Source organism: Pimephales promelas, chromosome 2 (assembly GCF_988280905.1).
Source record: "Pimephales promelas chromosome 2, fPimPro1.hap1.1, whole genome shotgun sequence".
In the NCBI taxonomy this organism is placed as follows: domain Eukaryota; kingdom Metazoa; phylum Chordata; class Actinopteri; order Cypriniformes; family Leuciscidae; genus Pimephales; species Pimephales promelas.
The window spans coordinates 32,152,154-32,168,900 of NC_142770.1; the positions used below are offsets into that span (position 1 = coordinate 32,152,154).

The following is a 16,747-nucleotide window of genomic DNA, read 5'->3' on the forward strand; positions in this document are numbered from 1 at the left end:
TAGGGATACCGTCCTGAAAACAATGGACCAAAAGGTCGGCTGGGGTGAATAGAAAGCAATCAGCTTCCATACTTTTAGGCGGTCGGTCGATCTGTCACGCTTGTGGTGCAGGCAGAGGAACGAGGAGTCCGGAGTAACGGTGAAGATAATATTTAATGTTCAAAACAGGCAGGAGGAATTCAGGTGCACCACAGGCTCACATTAGACATCGACCGACAAAGACTGACTAAAACAGAGGGAACTAAATACACAGAATAATCAAACATAATGAGGTGAAGACAGGTGAAACAGATGAACAGGACGCTGAACGGGAGGCTGATGAGGGAGTGAGTTCAGGTGTGCAGACAAGAGGATCATGGGAAGTGTAGTGCTGGAGACGCAGACGGGATGGTGCAGACGAAGGACTGTGACAATGTCTAACATAGTTTTGACTCCTGAAGGTCGTTAGACATGGTGGTGACTAAAGATGAAGACAGCTTTTGTAGATTTAAGAAGAGTCTGGAAAACAAAGGTAAATGGTCAAAGGATATTGTAATGAGTTTAAATGTTGTCTAAAAGTTAGAATCTTAGGAGGCTGTTATAAAGATTATTTTGTTATAGTGAGAGAGACTTGAGTGGAGGAAGGGATGGAAACTGTGTCTGTCTTTCTGTTATTGACCTGCTAAAGAAAGCTTAAACAAAATAATGTTAATGAACCAAAACAACCCAGCTGACCGTCTAAAAGTAAATGAATAATAAGCAGGCATGCTTTGAAACTGGTTTAGAGACCATAAACAATTAAATAAAAGCTACAAAAAAAAATGTTGTGATTACTAAACTGTAAAAAAATATTGTTGGTTTAACTTAAAAAAGTAAGCAACCTGGGTTGCCTTAAAATTTTAAGTTGATTGAACTGGAAAAAATGAGTTAATACAATGAAGGAGATTAATTTAATCCTCAGAAACTCAAAATAATAAGTTATCTCAACTAAATAAATTATTATAAAGTTGATTTGACAAAAGAAAATATGTTGTGATAACAAATCTTGAAAATATTTTTTTTACAGTATGTGTGCATTTTTTTGGTGACGGCCCTTTATGTTTTATATGTGTTAGTTTGGGGACTATTATTTCCTGATTTTGAGGATGTTGTGTCATTAACCTCTGGAATGAGTGTTTTAACATTACAGATGGGTTAAGTGGAATGACAAACTTTTAAAAAGTTGACATTTCTGAGTCAATCTGATGAAAAGACAATACAGAACATGGGACGAGCTTTAATTGGAGTGGTTTTCCAGCTCTGTCTGTTATTGGTGATTATTAATAATTTTGTCATTTATGATATTGTTCTGAATTACTCTCTGGATTAGTATGTTAAATAAACTGGAATTGTAAAGTTGAAGATTGCCGTCCATTATGGGGTAAAAACTCTTCTCTAAATTCTCCTGAGGGTCTACATTTAAATAGACGACTATGTGGGATCTTAATGATAAACGTAAATAAAAGAAATTATAGACTTGACGGCAGAGAGACAAAGTGACACATTGGCTGAGTCACTATCCAAATTATCCAGAGTGAGCTCCCTCATTTTTTTATGAAAGGCCGGTGGGCGAACAAAGGAGGAGTGAATATAACTTCTTAAAAAGTTTTTATTTCTCAAACCATTGAATGGATGTTTGACATTAGATGTCTAAGAAAACTACAATTTAGTTAATAAAGGTTAAATGAGAAAGCAGCTTTATGGCTGTCTTAGAGGTTGGGATCTGAGTAACATAATATTTTCGTTTCTGTAAAACTGTAAAGATAAGTGGGACTGAGACGATACTGATAATATTTTTGGACTTCTATTTTTCTAATATTCTTTAGACTAACCATTTGATAGACCAATACTGTGAGAAGTAGTTATAAGGAAAAATAAAGTTGAAATTAATGATAAGAAACCAAGGGTATTGAAGAATTAATAAAATAATTTCCCCAACGAGGGAACTCTAAGTGTCACTAGGCTGACAGCGGTGAGAGACTTGTTGGAAGAGGGAAGTGAAAAACAAAAAGGTTGTTTTGTGAGATATGTTTGTATGGATTGTAAGCAAACAATTATGTACTGGTTAGATGAGGAGTGTAGGTAAATAGGTAAAGATAGAAGAAATATAGGTTAAATTAAGTTTAAATGGTATGAAATGTTTCAAAATCAAAATAGGGCATTGTATGATTAACAAGGTTTAACGTGATATAAAGATAAGGAATGGACAAAAGCTTTATTAAGCAGAATGGGGAAAATTCTATATTTTAGTGGTAAAATAATAATTAAACTGATGATGTGGATTTGTTTTATTTTATTTCTATTTTTGAAACAATAATAATAAAACAGGTGTAAGATGTTATACAATTAAACTGATACATGCTTTGTGACCGTAAACTGATTGATAATTTCAGTAAAGACTTAAAAGTGCTTGAATCGATTATCAGTAATCTTATTAATATTTTATTTTTTGTTGTTATATTTTTGTTAGACAACCATTGTGTTTTGAACCTAAAGGGTCTATAAAGGGGGTAGTGAAAATAATGGATTAACTATCCAACGTTGTTTATGATAAAAGGATTTGAAAATTATGGTTTTAAATAAATGAATAAAAAATAGTGCTTATATTCTGGTATTCATGGTTATAGACAATGTCCTTATTTAGGATCTGAGTAGTGACTGCGGGTCTAGCCCATGCTAGGAATACAGCAACAGTGCTTGTTTATTTAGCCCCGCTTCCAGAGAATAAATATGTACTTGTTTCGTAATCAGTTATGTGTTTTATAAAAATGTTAATCTGACTGATAAATTGAGGAAGAATGACATTGATGTCCTGTTGTGAGTGGAAGGTGGGAGAGCCTCTTAATGGGGACTGGAATTTTTAGTATCCAGCATGTCCGTGACGAGGTGAAGAGACAAGTGTGACCCGTCAGGGGATCATGCGTCACCACTCCCCCTTCCGTAAGGACCTCACTGGTTAGACCAGACGTGGCGGTATTGGACCCCACATTGGTCTAAAACGGGGGACTGAAGGGGTGGTCAAAATCCCTTGCCTCTTCAGTATATATTTCATAATATAATTTTGAATGATTATGTATTTCTTTTATAAAATCAATAATTAAGTATGTTTATTGTTACTTAATCATTTATTGACATAAATGTATTCTTTGTGCTTTTGCTTGTGAAATAATATTCTTAAATGCATGCTGATGTACATGCACAAGTCACCAGCTTCTTTTAGGTGCACAAGGCCATTTGTCTCTTTCTCTGGTCTCAGGAGAAAGGTTTATGGATCATAAAGGCGTCGTGAACACACATGTCCAACACATATGATACTTCTCTGTACAGATGGTCAAGCTATATTGAGCATTGCTTTATTGAACTTTAATTGTTATATTAAACTGTATTCTTTCTATTATATTTGCTTTCTGAGAAGCAAATGTTATCTGTTTTTCTCCCAAACGAGCGAATGTTTTACCATTATGTTTTGGTACACTTAACTGATAATAAGACGCTCAGACTCTCTTCAGCCTTGATAGGAGCTCTTATTTGCTAGTGTCCTATGTGAATGCAGTAACAGTGAAAATAATAGGGAAATAGGGATTTGGTTTATGTTTGAGTGTTAAAACATAAAGGGGTCATTGAAGCCAACAGTTTAAGGCACTATTTCTTTGTTAAAGTCTTATTCCAGTTAGACTAAAGTTTAGTGCTAGTCTTCTTAGTTGCAGGTTAAGGAACCACTGCCATTATTGGAGATTGAATGAGTTGTTGTTCTGGACACACTGGCGCCAGCAACCCAAATCTGTGACCTGGAAGGTCATGACGTGCCTCATCGATGGAGATATGTTTCGTCTATCTGTATATGTGTGGAAAATTACTGTGTTTATCTATATCGTAGCCAATGAGAATCATTCAACGTGTAAGCAATGACGTAGCTTAGACCTTGGAAACAGTATAACTGCTGTGATCTTAGTAACTGTAAGGGGGCGGCCTACGAACTCCTGAGTGAGTCTTGAAGCTGACTTCTGCTGATGAAATGGCAAACTATGTTCAGTAAAACTTTCTTTAATTTTTATAATTCCGACTCCGGGTCTTCATTCTTCATATCTGGTTCTGGGTCTTTTAACTGTTAACCCCTAACAGTACAGTGTTTTGTTGAAAAATGGTCTGTTGCAAATGTTCTTTGTGTTGTCGGTGATGATGGAGAGATGGTTTTATCTTTTTGATAATATTTAAGTGTTTGTGAGATTGATGTTATAATGTCAATGTTTTAGGATGTTAATTAGGAATTAAAGGAGTTTTTCAATCAATCTCTCTCTCTCTCTCTCTCTCTCTCTCTCTCTCTCTCTCTCTCTTTAAGGTTCATGACAAAGGCACATCAAGGAAGCATATCTATGATGATTGTAGAGACTTCATCCACTCAAACCCTTCTCGTCCATCTTCTGTAGCAAGCAAAGAAAGGAAAAACAGTCAATACACACATTTTTTTTTTATAGAATATTGAGGTAAGCTATACCAGCCACACACAGACACCCCTAATAAAGCTGTGTTTTATCTGAGTTCACTTCTTTTATGGCACTTAAAAGCTGCTCTCCATGTGCTGTGCTACTATATGTTAAAACATGAAACTGTGCTGTCAATGTCATCTTCCGCCTGTAATTTCAGGTTTCTCACACCAAAATGTCTTTTATTCAGCCAATTCTTGAGATGGTGTCATGTATTTTGCTTCAAAATAAAGCTGAGTATGTGTCCTTTCATAATTAAACACTTATCTGGCTTTATCATGTTCATAAAATGTGAATGAGACCTCATCAGGTTAGATGACCTCTTTGCCGTGGTGCACTCTTGGATATGATGTTTTTGCTTTTAAATTGCACTTTATTAACAAAAACTAATAATGATTCTATAAGAAATATGTTATAATACATTAATGTCTTTAAATCAGTTTTTATACTACAGCCATGTTTTACACATCCATTTAAAGGTCAATACAATATTCTGTTTTGTACACTATTATTCATGTAACCACATGTAACCTCTATTTTTAATGAATAGTTGCTTTGGCGGGGTACTAATGAAAGAAAGAATGAAATGAAACAATTTCAGAAAAATCTAAAATCACTTTTATTCACAATGTCATGAGTAAAGAAATATATATAGCATAGAAAAAAAGTATTTGAATAGTGCTTTTCGCAGTAGTGCATTTCAGAGATATGGAAAAAATATAGTTAAAAATAATCAAGATGGCATATCCACACTGAGGCTCCATTTACATGAAGTATCGATGAGATGACACGATTAAGGCTCCATTTACATGAATGTCAATGTTCTGACTGTCATAAAACATTGACATTTCATACGCAAGCTCCCAATATTGGGTCATAAGGCATCAATACTTCATTGGCAAGCTCAAAGTATTGGGATATTAAAGTAAAATCCTTCACAAATGGAGAAATTCTGAGGGTGAATTCCTCACTGCTCAGATGTCTCCCACTGTTTCAGTATAAGGGAGGCCTGAGGAATGTTTGAAGTCCAGCCCTGCTTGTCCATCCATGCGATGATCTGTGGCTCAGATGGCGGATACCGACCAAAATGTTCTATAAAGACAAATCATGAGAAGCATTAGCCATTGTGGCGACATGTTCTATCATATTGCACTAATTGTTCCAAATCTTACACATTATTGTTACAAAATATGTATATACGATGCTTACCAAGGACACGCTGTTGCCGCAGCTTGAGCTGCTCGCTGCGCCAGCGGTCATAGCAGTGCCGCTCGTGCTCGCCACAGAGCTGGTGTCTGCGTGCCCTCTTAGGTCGTCGAGAGTGACGGGGCAAGACTGGACCAGCAACTCAAACGCTGTCCGTTCATCCAGCCTCTGCTCTCGGCTTGTGGACACACCAGACCCATGTCTAAAAGATCAATCAATAAACAATAAAGAAATTGCCAATGAATGACTGCTTTGAATTACAAACAATAATCATCTCGTTCATCAGATTTCATTTTGCTTACCGTGTTTTTCCAGCAATCTGTTCGACCAATCGTCGAGCCAGGTAGGCGTCTGCCGGGGTTCTCATTCGATAATGCCTCTTGGCTGTTTCCGGAGTGTGTCCCAACAGCCGAGCCACCGCATTCATCTCCACCTCCGGCAGGTTCTTGGCCGCCGTCTCGAAGGCCATCCTGGCATCACCGCTTGTCACTGGTTCAAGTTTGTATCTAGAACACAGGACAACGTTAGATTGCAAAATAACAAGCAGACAATGTGCACAATTGTGAACTTTAGACTGAGTTAAAAAAGTACACAGATATGCATAATTGGCACTTACTTCGCATGGAGTCTTTTAAGGTCGTTGCAGGAGTTGTGGACTGGCCTCCCGGAGCTAGAAACAAAAAAATGTTCCTCTGCCGTCGGGTCGTCCCCTGACTTCGGACCCCGGAGCATCACCGGCCGAATCTTGTCAAAGTAGAGGCTAAACCACTGGGAAATAGAAATAAATACATTAAAAAAAACACACACACACTCAGTTATAATGTAATTTTGAATACAAACGTACAAGTTCCTGTTCAGGGGTCAGAGGAACTTCGGCGACTTGCGATGCGGCCGTTTTGTGCTCTTTCACCGCCACAGAAGAGCCGTTCTCGGTGTGTTTTCTCCCCTGCCATTCCTCGACCTGCAAACACACAGGCGTACACACTCAATGACAGGTCTCCCTAATAATCAAAAGCTACACGTGAATTAAAAAGGTTATTAAAATACACTTACGGTCATGTTGCTGACAACGCCGGGCCGCTGAAGGTGTTTGAGCATGACGACCGCCTCCAGGTAGTAGAGGACCAGCAGGCGTTCGTCCTTGTCAAGCTCCTCCCCGGATATGGCATCTGGACCCTGGAGTTTTCCCATCACGGCCAGGAAATCCCCGAGAGCCACATCGAGGATCTCCACACAGTCTCCCGGCTGCTTCTGTTTGCCGTAAGTGAGGTACCTGAGAAATAAAACAGGACTGTTGAGCGCACCAGTGTTTTCCGTGTAATAGATGAAAAAGAAGTGATTTTTTAAATACCTTTTTTGTGTCAACTCCTTGTTGACTTTTTTTGACATTCCAGCCCGGATGCCGTCCAGAGGATCCATGAAGTCTCTACAATCCCTGTGCAGGGTTTTGTCCTTGATGTGAAGGCTGGTGGATGTGATGGTGTACTTCATGAACCTTAAAGAGAGATAAAGAAATGTTTGATACAGCCATATCCGATAATCATCAGTTGACAGTTACAGATGTGTTTATTCCGTCTCACAGTACTGACCTCTTGAGACTCTTCCAATAGTTGAGCACCGTCTGCTTGGAGAGTTGGGTCTGGCTGAGCACATTGAAGTACTCCCGCATCTTCTCCACCTCCCGAGGCCCGTGATTGCTCAATGAGATCTTCCTCTGCTGGGATGCTGCTCTTTTTCTTTTCAAATCTCAAGGTTTTTTTAATGTGTTTCCTATCAAAATGAAGCTCTTTATGTTCAGTTTACAAATATTTGGTCACATTTTCTCAGTTCTAAGTATTTTAAAACTTATGAGATTTTTTGAGAAATAAGCAGAAAAAGTTTCAGCTGCCATGTTGTAATGGCCTATTGACACCCATTGTATAATACTGCGATCTGATTGGCTGGTTTGAGACACTCAGGAGGTTTATCTGGGACCCATTCTGCAAGAGAAACCACTATTCTTCAAATGCTTCTACTGTGCTGATCTGCTGAGAAGATCTGAATTGGAATTTGCTGAAATGGAAGGACAAGCTGAGAAGAGGTAATGAGAACTTTTGATTGGTCGGCTCCTCAACCGTTTCCCAGAGCCGTAGAGATAACACAACCGAGGCTGCAGTTTCAGGACTCAGCATAGTCTCGATGGGACTGACAGGAAGAACGAAAGACTCAGACCTGGCTGATCCCGAACTCCAGACTCGAGAGATGAACTAATCATTTTGTATATCACACACGGCACGGTCCAGCAGACAGCACAGATCAGAGTCAGACACTGACGAGTCAACGGTCTCTGGATAATCCTTAATTCGTTTGTAATTATGAAACGAAAATACAGTTTTTCTGTTTTAGTTTCAAATAGAAAAACCAAATAACCGTTTTTGGTGTCAACAGTAATGTTTTGACAGCTGGTAGCTTTATTATGGTAGCTTCACCCGTGGAAGTTTATAGTCTGAATCGATCTCCCATGCATTTTTGTTTGTTTGCATTTTTTATCCACACTAGTTTTTGTAAGTGTAGACAAAGCTTTCATGCAGGATGTGGGTGCTTGCTGTGAGAAAAAAAATCAATCGATAAACGCATATGGCAAATCAAGTGCATTCAAACTCGCTTCAGCGCGTATTAGGTGAGAGGCGCGCGCACGCGAAGGGGCGTGCGATTTGTCCGCGAGTCAGAATACGGTACAACACCTGTTTTAATAACGAAAAGACTCGTGTTTTTCTTTTACACTACGCTGAACAGTCGGTTAAGTAAGCGAGTGCCAGACAGAAGCAGTGACCGGAAGTGTTCCAGCCTACCACTGACAAACCGGAAATTCCATTTCCGTTGTGGTGCAACTAGCGAATTAGATTTGTGTGGCAGCTGCATGTACAATTATTATTATAACAGTAATAATAATACAAATGAGCTTAAAATAAGCTAGCATGATTAGGATATAGCTAGCATGATTAACATGTGACTAACATCATGCTAGCACGATTGGCAGGTTGCTAGCATGTTTTTAGCAAGAAGCTACCATGATTAGCAAGTTTTTAACAAGAAGCTAGCATGATTAGCATGTTGCTAGCATCATGTTAACACAATTAACATGTTGCTAACATCATGCTAACATGTTTTTAACAAGAAGCTAGAATGATTAGCATGTTGCTAGCATCGTGCTGTCTTGGTTAGCATGTTGCTAGCATCATGTTTGCACAATTAGCATGTTGCTAGCATCATGTTAACACAATTAGCATGTTGCTAACATCATGCTAACACAATTAAAATGTTGCTAGCATCATGCTAGCACAATTATCATGTTGCTAGCATCATGCTAGCATGTTTTTAACAAGAAGCTAGCATGATTAGCATGTTGCTAACATCATGTTAGCACAATTAGCATGTAGCTAACATCATGCTAACATGTTTTTAGCAAGAAGCTAGCATGATTAGCATGTTGCTAGCATCATGCTAGCACAATTCGCATATTGCTAGCATCATGCTAGCACAATTAGCACATAGCTAACATCATGCTAGCATGTTTTTAGCAAGAAGCTAGCATGATTAGCATATTGTTAGCATCATGCTAACATGATTAGTATGTTGCTAACATCATGTTAGCATGTTTTAGCAAGAACCTAGCATGATTAGCATGTAGCTAACGTCATGTTATCATTCAAAAATTTAGACTGTTCGTGGACAGTGGAATTTCGGGGTTCTGAAGGATGCAAATCGCTCAGGGGGGGCCAGGGATTGACGTAACATCGATATTTAATCATTTTTATTCACTTTTGTCAGTCATGACTCCAAAACATAAAACATCATTCCACCTGTAACTTATTTGACGGGACGTGGTCTCATAGGCCGTCAGGGGGACGAATAGGCAGTTCATGGTCACTGGTCGGGGCCCCGCGCTGTCACTTAGATTGGCGGTGGACGCGTAGGCCGTTCGTGGACACATAGGCGGTCAGGGGGACGAATAGGCAGTTCGTGGTTCACTCTTGCCCCTGGGGGCCCACGAGGTTGTCGGTGGTCTCCCCGGAAAGGTCTCAAACCCGTTCTAAACGAGATACAATTTTGGTGTCCCCAGAAGCCAGTGGAGCTTCATAAAAAAATATGTTGCTGCTCCTTTGTCATTTTCATCAGAAATCAGACCCACTCACTGTTCTCAAGTTGTGTGAAAGCAAGTGCTCATAACAAAGCACAGATGACAATTTGTTAACCCATTAAAGACAAGAACAGAATGGACACACACACCGAAAGGCAAGAACAATAAAACTTTATTTAAAAAAAATGTCAAAAATAATCAAAATCTGCTAAAAAAAAATTGGGGAGGAGATCTTCTGAAAAACAAAACATTGTAATTGTAAACATTATCGAGTAACCACAGCAACATTATGAATTGTGATGACAAACGGACTCTTACCCGTCCCACTTCTCTGCCAGCGCTGTGGCCCCGGACCGTGATCAGCTCGGCCCGCTACGGAGGGTTTTCTTCTGAAAAACAAAGCATCAATTTAGTGGACCACTCGTGTATTATGTGCAGCACTATTAGAATTGTGATGACACGGGGGATTCACACCTATGGTGGCCTCCAGGTTGTCGGGGATCCACAGCGCTGGCACCGTATCAAACCCGGAAAAGAGCTAATCTAAAAGAGGAACCGTCGGTTTTATTTGTTAACAATCAATAATAATCATCAATGATCACTGATATCAGGAACGTGACGATAGAGGAATTCATACCAGCGATGTCCTCAATGTCCTCGTGCCCAGACTCAGATGGCGAGACCTGAGGCAGTGCCGGCTCCGGGGCCCGGGCCTCGTCCCGGGAGGCATCGGCCTGGGAGAAGTCGGGGACCATGGGGACGGCTGGGTTGCTAGCCCGCAGCGCTCGAAGATTCCCCACGGTCACTGACTTCTCCAACGCCCTCACCGCCCTCAACCTCGAGCGGGTCTGAAACGTAGAAAAACAAACGATGGCATTCGTTAAACCAACAACAAATACAAGGCTGTATCACACCAGGGTTTCCGCGCGGTAGCAAAAAGAATCTACCAAAATTACGGCCCTTGAAAGGTAGTAAAAGGTAAGAAACGCAATTTGACTTGGTAGTAAATATTTCATCACCACCTTAATATATGAGTTTCCATTTTTTTACAAAAAAAATAAGGCTGTCTATGAAGTAAATGTGTCTTATTAGTGGAATATTAAACGCAATATAGTAACACATAACTTAGCTGTGGTGCGCGAGCACTGGAACGCGCAGTGGATTGAGCACGCAGCAGCAGCACAGACGCGCGAGCTGGTCGAGCACATCCCTTCAAACAGACATCAGTGGAATGTTTGTAGTTCAGTTGGATGTCAATGGCAAAGAAGATTAAAACGAATCATCTAGCTTATTATTAACGTTAACTGATGAGAGAGAGATCGCGCGCGCACTTCTGTTGAATGCTCCTGATCGTTCACTCAGCACACGTTATTTGGATGAAAACTAAGTCGTATAATATGTAAGTAACATGACCTGTTACCTGATTTATGTATAACAAGAATAATGTTCCCTACATTATAACTGGACGTGTGCAGGTCAAGAAGTTCCATGAACACAAACATCCAAAGCGTGCGCCCGCGCAAACCAGCGCCTCAGCGCGTGAATAACGTTGCTGAAAATTGTCTTGCGCTTGTACGGACAAATTCACACAAAATTATGTAAAAACGGCCGTCTTGGCGAGTATCCTAGTAAACAAAAGTCAGTTATAGCTCAAGTGAACGTAAGTTAGCCATGTTCAAATGGGGCCGTGCGTTCGGTCTTAAAGGACAACTCCGGCGCAAAATGAACCTTTGGTCTAATTACACATTGTTACCTAGTCAACCGTCATCTGAGATTTGTTTTCATGATTTCCGAATGTAAATAGTTTTATCTCTAAAAACAGTTTAGCCTATAACGCTAGTATAACGCTAGTATATAGGGCATAGAGTAATGACAAATAAAAATCGCTTGTTATTACCACTAACAAGGCTCAAAATGGCCCCACACAAACACGACAGCATAATAAGGGTCCCTACATTCAAACCGAAGCATTGAGAACTTTGTCAGTGTCCAAACAGTTTGTCCAAACAGTGTCCAAACAGTTTAAGAAGAAATATCTTCTTGTATAAGAAGATATTTTATACATACAGTCAACTTCGCAAATACAGGAAGAAACCATCTTTGAAAAATAGTCTCTACCAGTCGATCTACGAACGCCAATCCATGTGTGCTGGTGAGATGTGAATAAGGTGATAAGGTGAGCGCGAACAGTTGGCTACGTGTACATATTAAAGAGAAGTAAACGGTTTGTGTTTGTGTTTCTTCTGGAAACAACGGACCATATGAGATTCTGCACGGTTCAGCGCACTTGGATCGGCGTTCGTAGATCAACTGGTAGAGACTATTGTGAGATTACAAATTTTATTAATATGTTTAATTTAATGTTTTAAATGGAGAAAGTCTGAAAAAAGTAGAAATTCCCAGTGTGACCCTCCTGACTGTCCTTTGACCACACGGGAAAGCCATGCTTTTCCTGTTTCTCGTCTCACCGTGTGAAAATGCCTGTTTGATGTTAGAACAGCTGCTACTGTATGTTAATGTCTGACACCATTTGCCTTGGAAGTTGGAGTTCCAGGGTCACATGCATTTCCATTTGCTTTGTTTCAGTTTCTCCACCTTTAGGTAATCCCACCCTCTTTGAAATGTATAAATAAGAATGTAAGGTTCTTTTAAGTTAGACTATCCTTGAGATGACTACAGCGACGCAATAAAGAACTTTTGCGTGAAAGATACCTCAAGAGTCTCCTGGTCTGTTGCGTGGAAGAATAAAAACTTCACTACACTATTTTTCAAAGATGGCTTCTTCCTGTATTCGCAAAGTTGACTGTGTGTATAAAATATCTTCTTATTAAACTGTTTGGACACTGACAAAGTTCTCAATGCTTCGGTTTGAATGTAGGGACCCTTATTATGCTACCGTGTTAGTGTGGGGCCATTTTGAGCCTTGTTAGTGGTAATAACAAGCGATTTTTATTAGTCATTACTCTATGCCCTATATACTAGCATTATACTAGCGTTATAGGCTAAACTGTTTTTAGAGATAAAACAATTTACATTCAGCAATCATGAAAACAAATCTCAGATAATGGTTGAATAGGTAACAATGTGTAATTAGATCAAAGGTTCATTTTGCGCCGGAGTTGTCCTTTAAAGGGACAGCACTTTAATAAACCTGCTACTGTGTTTTCATGTTAACCAAATACAAATTGTCAAGGACAAATAAATTACTCTCTGCTCTTGACAAAAGAGTCTACCCTTTTCAAATGTACAAAAATATCTATCTATATTTAATTTATACAATAATGAATATGCAATTTTTTCTCATTTGATTACTTTATTCAAATGTATGTACCAATCTCCCCCCAAAAAAACTCTAAAAACACTATTTCATTTGTAGCTTTTATTTGTTCTATTGTATTTATTTGTCTGCTTTGTAATTCGATTATTTGTTCTTATTTTGTTACTGACTGCTTACTTTTAATAATGTTTTAAATTCATATCAATTGGGCTGGTAGTTTTTGTTGTAGTATCAAAATTGGATTAAATAATTGATATTTCACTGGAGTCTAAACATTACCACTGACCCAATCCTCCTCAGCACTGACTCTTCTGGAGCGGCTCTAAACATGTGCTGTGCTAATAAATGATAGATCATATATGATAGAGCAATAGAATGAACAGTGACAGAAACAGAAGCATGCCTTTTTAGCAGGATTAATTAAGAATGAAAATATCTGAAGGAAATATATATTTAATGTACAAATTAAGCCAACTAATATGATACAGCTTTTGGTTTATCTATTAATACATTTAAAAATTACAAATGCAGTGACAATTCAGGGATCGGTTACAGTATCGATATCGGCGAGCTGCAAAAAGTGGTATAGAGGATCCATAATTGAAAATGGGGGAGCAAACCAGTGCCATATATAAAGCACATTTAGAGATGCGATGAAATAAATTGCTGTATTGGGATAGTAATTTCACTGCTTAAGTCTGCGTGTGTGAGAACGTGTGTTTGTGAGTAAGTGTGTGTGATGTGACACACTTTATTATTAATCTTTATTAATGTTTATGAGTGTCCATTTTTTGTTAAGTGCCAAAGTTATTATTCACCTTATTAGGGCTAAGGGCTAACGTAATGGTTAGGATAACTAAAGGTCTAGGGTTAAAGGGGTCATATAATGCCATTTTTGTACAAGTTAATATGAATCTTTCATTTAGGGTCTAAATGAAAACTTTGTAATATACTTTTACTTTTATTAAACATTTTCATTAGTATTTTAAGAAAACACTCATTTTACCTTGGTCACCGCGCCCCTCTGCGTACACAGTTTGAATAACACAATAACCATAGCGCAAGCGCATTGTTCATTATAAACGTGGGATTATGAATTATATTGAGAACATTGTAAGAATACATGTCATGTTGGTAGTAAAAAATATTGTGGAGGTAGTAAAAAAGATTACAGTAAATTTGTCTCTATGATTCCTGCATAAACCCTGCACACACCGATTTAAAACACGGGGCCAGTTTTAACGACGACTTACCGTCAGATCCCGGTGACCCTTGAGGAGATGTTTCTCCGGGTATCTGACGACCTTGCCGCAGAGCAAACAAGCCAAGTCCATTAGCTTTACTCTGCGGCGGGCATATTTAATGACTATGCCCCTCTGCTCGAGGTTGAGCATGGTGTGGACGTCCCTCAGGTGCTCGCTGATATACGCCACCTGAGCTGGGCACATGGGGCATTGTACAGCTGTGAGAAAAAATGTACCAAAAAGTCAAAACACACACACACTCACACAGCTTATGACACAAAACTGATGTGTAACAAACCATTTGTAACATTTTGCCATGTCCAACATGTCAACTTACTTTCTCTGAAACGTTTCATTATCTTTAAAGGATAAAAAAACACACATGAATCAGCTAAAATCATTAAAGACAATTCAATCAATAAAAATGACAGCCCTTCGGGAGAACTTGGCATTAAATAACTTCCCTGGACTGCTTAATTTAGGCCCGAAAAAGAAACTAAACAGTCATACACGTGTAACAAAGCACAACACAGTCATGTACAGTACAATATCATGGCACAAAGCACTTTAAAGTACAATTTTAAAACGATTCATGAGTATATAAGCTAAAATATCAGAGAGCAGGTTAGAGACACTCACCATGCGGTTGAAATTCAGCAGTGATCATTTCAACGAAATGGTGGACATTTGACACCGTCCTCTAACCAATCAGCACCCTCGTTAATCGGCATGACGACTGATAAACAATCTTCAGTCCTGACAAATCTGTGCAGCAGAGCTTAAAATAATTATTGTAACACTGAAAACCACTTTATCTCCATCTATATGTCTGTAAGTAGAGGTGGTAATAAGAAAATAAAAAATAAAATAAAAACTCCAGTCACCACCCAGCCGGCATTTCAACGTTGATTCAACGTTGAAACAACGTCAGGTACCATGGTTGGATCAACGGTGAATTACCTTTCGATTTTGCAAAACGGATCAACGTTGATATTGTGACGTCGTTTCACCGAGGAAGAAACAACGTTGATTCACCGTTGAAATCGCGACGTCGTTTCACTCTTACCTTTCAAGTTATGGTCTACTGTCGACGTTGAATCACCTTTCGATTGAATCCGCGTTGATATTTTAATCCTGTACCCGCGTAGCCTTCCTGTAATTTTGCTTAAAGGTCAACACTGAACTGTAAACTTTTTTTTCGGACCATATTTAGTATTTTCAGCAACTAATAAAACTTAATTTGCATGATTTGCAATTGGACAGCATAAAAACGTTGTAACAATTAGATGTTCATATATCTACAGTGCAGGGATGAGATGCTTCATATTTTAAAGAAAAAGTTTAATAATTAAACCAAATGGAAAAATAAATTTCCTTAGAATTTAAATATACATCTATATTGTACATTTTACACTTTCACATAATGTATTAAAAAAAAAATCTCATTCAACAACAAAGCATTTTCTTAAGGGTTTAATGATTTCAGACTGCAGAGGGAAAAAGCTTTTCATTCAAATTTCATACACACTGCAATCATTCACAGAATAGCTTATAAAAATAATTACAAATATCGTTAGGAAACTTGATTAAGTCTTTGACCAAAAATACATAAACCGTAACACTGACAAACCATAAATGTTAAAATTGAGAAGGACATGATTTTCTCTCAACATAATTTTCTCTGGGTACTGTGAACATACTTTCAGAAGCCTAGACTCAAGACCGAAATACCACCACAAAATTCTGTGCATCAACATGGCGAGGTGTCCCCAAAAGTGTTCTGGCATCCTTAGGCAGCCAATGTCTCAGCACAGAAAGGAGCTCATCTACAGATGTCCGTGTTGTTTTGTTCCGAACCGCCCATTTTGCCAAATCACTCCATAACTCTCTGATTTCATCTGAAGAGGAGCCAGTTTCAGTGTCATCACTTTCACTGCTGTGCTGTTGGTCATCCAGATCAAGATTCTCAAGATTACGGTCAGCAATACTTCCTGCACAATCTTCTCTCAGAAGGTTTTCAGAACTGATGGTTGCACAAACACTATCGAATTAATTTTGAGCCAATAAAAATGAACGTAACTTTTCAAGAAACGAATGAAAATATAAATTGAAACTGAATAAAATATCTTTGAAACTGAAAAAGAATGAACCGCAAGCATTTTTTTTGACTTTGTTTTTAATACACTACATGTTTTGCTAACTATTCCTCATATTTCGTTTACTGATCTACACTTACAAATGCGCTTCCAGAGTTTTCATTTACGCTTCTGAAGTTTTCGTTTACACTCCCTGAGTTTGCGTTCGCTGTTCTGACACAAATCTCTCGTGGGGGCGGGGCTAGTAGAAGTCTATTCTCATTGGCTACTGAGTTTTTGATTGACAGCTTCTTGACCTGGAA

The 16,747-nt window shown here is 38.7% G+C and overlaps 1 pseudogene; it reads right to left on the minus strand.

The window, feature by feature from the left end:
• Positions 1–5,469: 5,469 nt before the first annotated feature.
• On the minus strand, positions 5,470–14,553 carry LOC148997201 (uncharacterized; annotated as a pseudogene).
• Between the last annotated feature and the right edge of the window lie 2,194 nt (positions 14,554–16,747).